Below are 10,384 nucleotides of genomic sequence, written 5' to 3' on the forward strand. Positions count from 1 at the left end.
TTGCCCAGGGAAACCCAACAGCTACCTGCCAAGCTCAGGGCTTGGTCACGTATCAGTTAAGTGATTTGAGCCTTGTTTGCACCCATGGCGAGTTTTACGGATCTTTTCTAGTGCTAGGCCAGTGATCAAATGTATTTGTTCCCTCATAATGTTTTCAATCATATCGTGTGGTTTGAGAAGGAGAACTGTAGAGCTCAAGGCTATTGCGAGTTTTCTTTAAAAGGCTACAAAAACTGAGCCTTTAACAGCCTGGCTGGAAAGAGGAGCTGCTAGACCTATCCATACTGTGTCAGTACTACGACTGAATGCTCTCTTCCACTTGGGGCAAGACAAAGTCACACTGGAAGACATCCAGGTTATTCCAAGTGACAAACTCACAAAATATGATAGCACTTGGTCTTAGGCAGAAGGTCGCGCCTCTGTTTTCCAAGAGGTTCCTTCTCTTCCCCCAGCAGAACAGCCAGGCAAGTCATCCACAGCACGGCAGCCGAGACGGCTCTCTGAAGAAATGCTGTGTGTTTCACCCTGTTTGGGACTTCTGGGAAGAAAAGCTGCTGCCAGCAGGAGACTGAGACTGGATGAATACAAAGACTGCAACCAGTTGTTAGCTAAGAATGAAAATCTTCTGAGCTGCGTGAACAGCAGAGGGAAACCATGCTTCCTCGACGCCATCCCCGTGCTGCAGCACACAGCTCAGAAGCCTGCACGGGCACTGCAGGAATGACAAGCGGAGAGCTCTGACTGAACACATCTAATTCAGAATTATCCTCCTAAATCTTTCAATCTATAACCTAAATCTGCATCCCATATGAGATCATACCGGTCGTGCCAAATGGCTCAGTTGTTCCCTCTCCTTATGTACACTTGCTAAAATCTCAGGGATGAGCAGGAGATAAGCTTTGTTAAACAAGTCCTCGATCCTACCTCTGGCCTGACACCTTCGATGATGGTAGATCTGGGCTGTGCCTTTTTTACCCCCCTCAGGGCTTTCCACATGTGGCTTTGGTTTCTGATGGCAAGCACCTCTACACCAGTCACCAGAGAGTATGCTTTCTCTGATTTTAGATGTGGATGTGCCCCAACTTACCCCCATCATGCACAGCTGGCACTGGGAAGAAGCCCGTCTCCCACACCATGGGAAAAAGGGTTCTGCAGTAAAGAGGAGCAGAAGCGGTTCTTGTACTATTTCTGGCACAGCCTCAGATTATCCACCTCTGTCATACAGAAATGTGTCATCCCAGTATTATATCATCTCGGGATATTTTCCTTCAAATACCAAAAATTACTTCTCAGACTCCAAAGGGACATGATGTTAAACAGCTGGGAAGACACTTTCCATCACCTGCGTAGGGAAAAGAATGGACAAAACCAAGCATATTTTTGGCGGACTGCTGCAGAAGAGCAATTAATACATTGGTATGTGGGCTAGCAGAGGCAGCCAGGGAAGTCTACCTGCAGAGTGCTATTAATAGCTTTGAGAAGTCTCGTGTCTTGCCTGGTACTAGGCTCTCCATACTGAGCTTATTATTTTAGCAAGACATTTGAAATTTATAGCACCCTTTTTTTGCTCATTGTCAGGCACAGATTTTCCTTTGTGCTACTCTTCTACTTTGCTACCTCTGTCATTGTGAAGCTGGGCACCCCATCTACAAGCTGCTTGAAGGAGCCCAAGTCTGTTCTCCTGAAGCCCAGAGCTTTGTCACTTGCCTTCCTCAAACCCCTTTTCACACCAGCCACCATGCCGACTGCCTCACCCCTGGTTTTATGCCCTGTTGGGAATGTTTCTGGTCTCTGGTGCTCCAGAGACATAAGGTAGCCTCCTTCTTCCCAGAGCACACACACATCTCCTGCTGTTTTGCGGTTCCCAGCTGTGGCGGCCTCACCTCGGGCATGCCACCACGCGTGCTGCACCCTCCTGCGCTCTGCCCACTGACATGCATCCTGCCTTTCTGACCCCACGCGGAGGGGCTGCACCTAAGGCCCTCCAAATATTCCAAGGTAAAGGGGGTGGTGGTGTTCTAAGTGAAAAAGGTAGACTTATGAACACACCCCGACCAAAGGAGAGAAGAGGCTGAGTTAACCTGTGACTCACAGCGCAGATACCCAAACTGGTAAGAAGAGAGGCTGAAGCTCTGGCTGTTTCACCCCCTGGTTCTGTGAACGGCTGAAGCACCTCTTTAGCAGCACCACCCTGATTAGCATGATTCACATTTGTAAACCTTAGTGCCTTGGAAGAGAGCCTGGCCCTTCACGCCGGTGCTGGGGTGGCACAGATGGAGATGGGCACCCCTGGCAGAAGGCAGCAGGACGTACAGTCTGCCACAGCAGAGAGCGTGCTGGCTATAAACCGTGTTTTATGCCTGCACTTTTTGATTTTTAAAACTGTATTTTCTAACAAAAAGGCTCAGCTTCCACAAAATAGGACTTTCAAAGAACAATTTCATTTCACAGAAGCCTGTACATGGTCTGTAAATCCCCTTCAGCTTTCACAGTGTCTTACTGAATACAGTGCTTTTACCTGTCAGCGCTGGGGCAGATCACTGATTACAGCTGACAGTGACCACAGAACCAGCCGGGGACCGCTATGAGTGACTTAAAAGAAACCTGGATGTAATAATTAATCTATTGTTTCAATAAGGTGATAGCAAACCAGCCGTAAGTAAATGTGCATAAACATTAACACACTAATGACTGGTTCCAGGCACTGAATGCCTTCAAACAGGCACTGAATTCCAGGGAAACTGAAGGTATATCAGCTGGGCATCACACTGCAGAGACCCCATCACACTGCGGTGATGGATCCTTTAGGAGACCTTAGGCATCGGAAACCCAGGTCTAATGGTAGAACCCCCTCAGATTTTGGTAAGAATTAAATATATACTCACTGGGGGGGCATTAAAAAGAGATTACATACCTCACCCTCAGCATTTAATCCCCCAAAGAACGAACACCCATATAAACTACTATATGATAAGGTATTCAGAGCTCATCCCCTGGGCCAGCTTTTGTAGTGAAGCAAATTATCATATTGTAATAAACTTTGTAAAACATTTTTGTCATTAATAAGGAATAAAAAATACACAAAGGCTTTCCTGTGCTTGCCGTACCATCTTCACAGAGTGATCTAGTGTGAATAGTCTATCTTTGGACTTCCATCCTGAAATGTAACACTCAACTGAACGAGGATGCTTCAAAGGTGACCGATTGCTGCCATCCTGTGGCAGGCACATGTATTGCAGGCTGACACTTGCCAGAAAGAAAGCGCTCCCTTAAAGGTATTATTATAGAAAGAACTCTTAACTAACTCACTCTTAAATGCCACAGAAGGAAAGCTAGTCATCTGCAAATGGCAGCCTTCAGCTCTTAGAAAGACATGGGCCATTACAGCGATCCTAGCAGAAATGGCTCTCCCCAACGGAAAGTAAGGACCAGATGAGGAGGGGCTCATGTCCCCCTTTTAAATGGAGAGGTATTGCAGTATTTAGTGGTCTAACTCCAGAAAGGATGCTAACCATAACCCAGCTCTCACCCTAACCCTACCAGCCTGCCACTTCCAGAACACATATAAATTCAAGGATGTCCCTGTTTCTGGTGGTAACTCAGCCGGTGTCCTCAATCAGAAAAGCCGTCGGATGGCTCAGATCACACAAGCCCTCTGCTAGGACCAACGCAATAGCATCATTCCTAGCACTGAATCTAAAGGTGGGGTGGGGGGGTGTGTAGGTATAAATCAATCAGTGGATGAGCAATGGGACGTTACTTTCCAAGAATATATTTCTCACATCTTGTCCCCACTTCTACTCTTTCAGAAACAGTTTTCTGTAACATGGCTGTGAGACCCAGGCACCTGGGAACACACGTGAGAACTTGCAGACTGACAACAACACGCTTTTTAACTCCAGGTGAGTTGGAGACTCCAGAAACAGACAAACTGAAAGCTTAAGAGATCCCAGCCTAAACAAAACTCACGCCCTGCCCTGCAACAGTACGGTGATCACACAGTCCTGGAGAAGCTACAGTTTGCTGAAAAGACCAGAAAGGTTGAGGTGTGGCACTTAAACCTCACCTTTGACCAAGACTAAAATGTGATGTGGGACTGAGACACCAAACCTGACTGGAACAGAGAGAAACAGAGAGTCCTCAAGACACCGCAGGCCCTGACAAACATGGCCACAGTCGAGACCCAGATTTCTGGAACTGTATTCTTGATAGAGAGCCGAAGGCTTCACAGGGACCAGAAACAAGCTGGTGTCCTGTGCAAGGCTGCTGCGCTGCATCCTTGGCACGGGCCCGGCCACAGAGCCGACCCCAGGAGACTTTGCAGCTGGTTGCCCACACACAGCCTCCCCCAGCAAGGCACTCCCCACACTCACGTGTCCCTCACAGGCAAAATCGTATCCTATGCACTTTAAGAAGCCGTGAAACAGCACACTGAAGGATCCACACCACTATCTAGCAACCTTTGCAGGACTCCTACACAGCCTGCAACCGGACGGGCTCCCACCCTTTTGTAAAACAAGCCCTCGGACACCACCGGCAACACTTCACAAGCACCAGGGCTGCCTGTACCGGTCCTGCCTTCGATGCCAGATCGTGAATGCTCCAGTCTCCAAGAGTGAGGGAAGAGTCTCTTCCACCCTGCAGATATGAGGTTCTGTGGGGGGTCCAAGTTCAATTCACAGCAGAATAAATACCACTTACCTCCTGCTAACTTCACCTGTACTGCCCAGCGCCTCAGGAGAACATGCATTCAGCTAGACTGCTAAACCTAAAGGACAGGTGGACACTAGGAAGGTTGATATGACGTGCATCATCTCTGAACTGGGACGTCTGCACAAAGAGGATGAGAAGCCATTACAGACCACAGCAGGATTGTGCCCCACGGGTGCGCATGCAGCCCAGCCTTGTCTTCCCTTTAGCACATGACGACAGAGCAGGCAGAAAAACTGTAGGGTCCCTCCACACGCAGCTGACCGAGAACTAGACCATAACAGCCTTCAGAAACCCACCAGCCTACACCAGCACAGACCAAGTGGGAGTCTCAGCCTCCCAGCACGCTCCCTCTTGCCCCCTGGGTCACATACTGACTCCCTCCTCTCTCTCACTCAGAACCGCCTTTCTTCCAGGCTCAGTGCTCAGCAGCCAGCAGCAGCCCGTGTTTCTGCCCATCGGCCTCACAGCCCAGCAGTGCTTCTCTGCCGGCAGCCCATCACCCCTGCAGCTCCTCGCTTGCCCTCAGCGTTGTCAGCGTCCCCCAACACATACTTGCTGTTTGAGGCGCTCCTTTCATTACTCGACAGAATTTCCCCAACGCCCAGCTCCCTCAGGAACATCCCCTCTTCAAAGATATAAGTCCTACCTACTTAGGCTCCATGGGGTACTTAAAAGGGAGAAGGGGCTTACAGCTGGTGACGCAAATGAAGAGGCTCCAGGTTGGGAAAGGGGGAAAAGAAAAAAACCATTGGTTTGGAGTAGTAGGGGGAGGATAGTGGGCCCATCATGTTCCTCGTACTGGGGCAAGGAGCAAGGGTTACCACAAAGGCTGCCACGGACACATGGGAAGGAGGTGGCATAGGAAGGACCACAAACAAGGGAAAGGGCGGTGAGGGCCACCTGGAAAGGAACCTGGGCAGAGGCAGGGAAAGTTGGCCACTGTGGAACTGGGCTCTGAACAGGAAACACAGGCCAGAAGGAAGCCATGAAGACCTTCCGGCTGGTCCTGCTGTTTCACCTCCTGAGTCATAAGTCACTGCTGTCAGCAACACTGAGGATCTGGTCTTACCTTCCGAGGTCCACCCGTCTGCAGGTGATCACTTGCTCCTGAGCTCTTCCGTAGTGGCAAAGAACACAGCTGTCTCCTGATCTTCCAAGACCTTGTGATACCTCAGCTATGACTGCTTTCAGCTACGAGAAGGGGACTGTTTCTCAGTTCCAGGGAATAAAGTTTTTATGTAAGAATGCCAAAGGTATGGTCTGTGTGGTTATGTTCTCATCTCACGTTCCTGGTACTGCTCTAGCTGCTGAAACAGGCTCTAAATTGTTTAGGGACAATACTAATGGAAAGTCCACTAAAATCCATTCTGTGTTCTTCGTACACTTGTTTATTTAAATAGGCTTTTCAACACTGAACTCTTCTTTGAAAAACATTTTGGCTAAATCAGTAAACTTTGTTCTGGGAGCTATTTGTAAGAGAGCAGAATTATATGTAGGCAGCCAACAGAGCTGTTGATCAACGTTTCAAAAGAAAACGTCACTACCAGTTCATGTCGAAGGGTACATGACAAAGAATGATCACTAATAGTTTGCTAACCCAAACATGCACGATTAGATACAGGCATCTCAAAATTACCCTGAAAACTATAGGATTTTTACTTGATATTTACCCCAAATTTCAACACTTACCATTCTAAGCCAGCAAGTCATACTTAATTCCAACTTCATAAGTCAGTCTGAAACAGTACAAAAATTTAACGAGGCGCTGGAAAAGCAATGCCTACAGAAAAGAGGAAAAAAGACCTCCCTGTCCATCCTTCATGGATGCAATGCCCTGTCAGAAATCTCAAGGACGGCAATGGCCCTGTGCTACTGAAGCTGTCACTGCTGTGAAGTGCAGCGGTTCTGCAAGACGCTCCTCCAGCACCAAGTGCCTCCGCAGCACAGCTTGCTCTCGTGCTGTGTTCAGCGTAACAGGCAACTGCAGTGACACCGTGGCCAGAACGCTCACGGGGATTGCTCACCGCACCAAACGCAAAGTGAAGCCTTCTAGGGCTCAACCTGTTATGATCTCCGACACGCATTTCCAGGGAGCAATCGTTCTGTTTTAGGCACAAGCTTGGTGGTTCTGGTGACGATGAGGTTTAGATCAGGCTGATAGGGCTGCTCCCTCGCTCCACGCATCAGTGGCAGATGCTCACAGAGGGAGCAGCGCTCTACTCAACTATTTCCATGCTATCTGTAGCAGACATCAGCTGCTTCTTGAACTGCAAGTGAGAGGTTCTGCAGTTGTCATTTTCAAATTTATTTCAACAGCAATTTCTATCCCTCAGGTTAGAAAGAAGTGAATGCAGGTAATACTGTGGAGACATTTTTTCGTGATGAAATAGCTGTGAGGTGTTCTGAGGGACTTCCACGCTAATTCAGGAATCTTCCAACCCCAGATTCCAAAATATGCAGATATGCAGCATGGTCTGTACAGGGCTTACTCTACAACATCCATTTTCCTGTGAAGGCAACACAAGCAGAAGGAGAAACATTCCTAGGAGCTGCCAATGATTTGTCTACAGATAAAAATGAACTGACGTGTTAACAACAATGCTGCCATTCCACTCTGAAGACTTTCTGTACACCAGCCTGCTTGAGCTGGGCAATGGAATATTCCTGAAGGCCAAAAATGCAGTCAGTAGTAAAATGTGGATTGCTTTGAACTGGTCAGACCCCTGAATATCATCAAGCCATAGCGCTGAACAGGACTGTGTATCAACAGAAAAAGATGTAGGACCAGAATTTGCTTTCCATAGTTCTGAAAAAAAGCCTGGGGCATTCTCCAAGTGTTTTCCTGACCAACAAAACCCAAACACTGCACCTTCTTTGCTGAGTTTTCATCCCATTGTATTCAGTCTAAGTTATAACATGTTGTTTCCAGGAAACATGCACTTGAATTCATAAATTTGCATGCAATGATACAGAAAATTAAAATCAGTATTTATTACATAAAGTTAACATAAAACACAAACACAGGGACCATTTGGAAGATCAATAACAAAACTATGAGCCCTGCTTAAATTAGCATTCAGTGCAAAGACAGGCTTCTATCCAACTTTTGCAGATTACAAAGGAGAGAAAAGCAAAATGCAGTGACAAAATTCAGTAACTAGTACACCCGTACAGCCTGGTCAACAATTATTGTTAGAACTGGACACTGATCAGCTAATCCAGAGAGCCATCGCTGATCGATACATTCAAACAAAAATGCAAGAAGTCCTGAGTCAGGTCCTGACCAAAAGAAACTTAGCAAGGGAACAAGACACTTCATTTTACCAGTTAGGACAAAGCACCTAAAACCCGAAAACATTCCTTGTAATTCCTCAGTGGTAAGAAACTCTCTGCAAGGAAGGTATCTAGCACTTCTCCGTTGTTAGATGTGCCCTATAAACCCCTCCTAGCACTCACTGCTACCTGCTAAATTGCAGACATCTTGAAAAGAAATTGTATTATCTTAAGTGTTAGAACAGGTAGATTGTCTGTATTACAATCAGCATTTCTTTTTAGGCTTAAAATAAACACTGCCGTGCCCCCGAGAGAAGCAGAACACTGCATTCACCCAACACGATTCAAGACCCATTTTGTTCTGGTATTTCCATTTTTAACGGATGTCAGTTCTTACGGTTTCTGGAGTGACTTTCTATCTAGGGATAACTTGGAGGTTCATGAGAAGTTCTAAAAATTAGGATTGCCATCTGAATCAGAAAACAGTTCCAAAACCCACGTGGATTCTGTTACAACAGTCCCATCACCCTCAAAAAAGATGCACTTTGCAGAATGATGAGACGAGTCAGTAAGTGCAGGCTTGGGTGCATCAGAGCAAACACCTACTAGAGAGCTTTGCTTCTAGGCCCTTCCCAGCTGAATTGGGTAGGTGCTGTTTGACATGAAGGAAGCTGCTCACCTCCACTGCCTGCTACTGCCAGAGCTGGAGAAGCGGGAAGCCCGCTACCCAGGGCCTGCACCATCCACAGCTGCAGCAGCTGAAACCTCTATCTTAAACTGTCCCCTTGGGAACAAGGAGGCAGCTGCTGCACAAGACACTGTGCAGATACACACTGGGTTATCGGCGCTGTTGCCAAGCTCACGGAGCGCCCTTTCCCGGCTAGCTGCAGCTTCCCTGTGCCCTGCATGCAGGAAAAATACCAGGGTGATCCAGCCTGGAAGCAACAGCAATGTGAACTGCCATAAACCATTCCAAGTTAAAGGCTACAACTACCCACTGTAGCACAATACAACGCACAGCCAACAGCAGATGCTCTTTATCACCAATTACCTACACCAGCCATGAGCCCACCTAAATCATGACCTTTCACCCGAAGGGAACTGACATTGTTTTCAAGTTTCTTTCCTTAACCAAGAAATTCTAGGATTCTTGCCTACCTCTGACATACTGTCCAGACACTTCCTGACTCAGAACCTGACTCTAGCCAGGAAACAAGTAAGAGTGTATCAAACAAGATTGTTGAAACCCAGAAAGAGTTGGATAAAAAAAAAAAAAAAGTGGGAAAAAAGAGGACACCCCCCCACCCCCGCTATTAAAGCAAGTGATACAAATAACCTAAGTTTAAGTAACTTTAAATTCAATTAATTTAGGGAGACTTTGCTTCCAGGCCCCTTCAAATTAAAAAAGGAACTGATTTTGGTATAAATATATTTTTATCAAATCTCTTCTAGGGTATTTGTCAGCTGCTGTTCTTGGGTGGCCATTTACAGTTATCACATGCTGAAACTAAAAAGAATAACAAAAATCCAGCTCCCTGAAAAAATGCAAGGTTCAATAATGCATCTGGAAAAAAGGATGCATAATAGGGAATATGAAGTACATAGAACTCAACAGAAAAACAGATTTGCATGGTTTTTGTTCAAAAGTTTTGAGATAATTTTTTTTTAAATGTACATATATAGGCGTGTGTGTGTATATATATAAACAAACATACTTGCCATCTTTGGCAGCTGTTCTTTATGCCAGGATTCTACATACAATGAAAACAGGTACTTTCCATAATTAAATCTTGTTTAGTCTGATGAAGGGCATGATATACCCAAAAAGATGCCTAGTTCACTACAGCTGGGTTTTCTTTCAAGTTTTACTACTTTTAGTATTCTGTGACTTCAAGTCATCCAAGATTTGCTACAACTTACAACGCAAACTTTTAAAAATTTTTTTTTCTTTTTTTTTTATTCTTCCCTTACTTATCTCCTTTTTTTTGTTCTACCTTTTCACCTCAAGCTTCAAGAGTAGACTGAAACATTCTGAACAAATCTTATTTGGAGACATGGTGTGTTTCCCAACATGTGCATCTTTTTTTTTTAAAAAAAAACAAACATGAAGCAAAGCAGGGTCACCCCCTTTGCCAATTTCCAGGCATCAACAGTCAACATCAAGCATTTCTATAGAAAAAGCATGCCATAATGAGTTCATTACACATCGACTAAAGAAATAAACAGCAGCTTTCTTGTTAGAAAAACCACAAAGCAGAATAAAGCAACACAAACACTTCCTCACATACAACACTTATGCAGAGGGCCTATTTATTCCTGAGCAAGCTGGTGAGTATACATTGGTCATCATGAGGGGGAGAAGGAGGAGGAAAGAATTTTAAGCTGAAAACTTTATCGA

Source organism: Falco biarmicus, chromosome 12, assembly GCF_023638135.1.
Source record: "Falco biarmicus isolate bFalBia1 chromosome 12, bFalBia1.pri, whole genome shotgun sequence".
Taxonomy (NCBI): domain Eukaryota; kingdom Metazoa; phylum Chordata; class Aves; order Falconiformes; family Falconidae; genus Falco; species Falco biarmicus.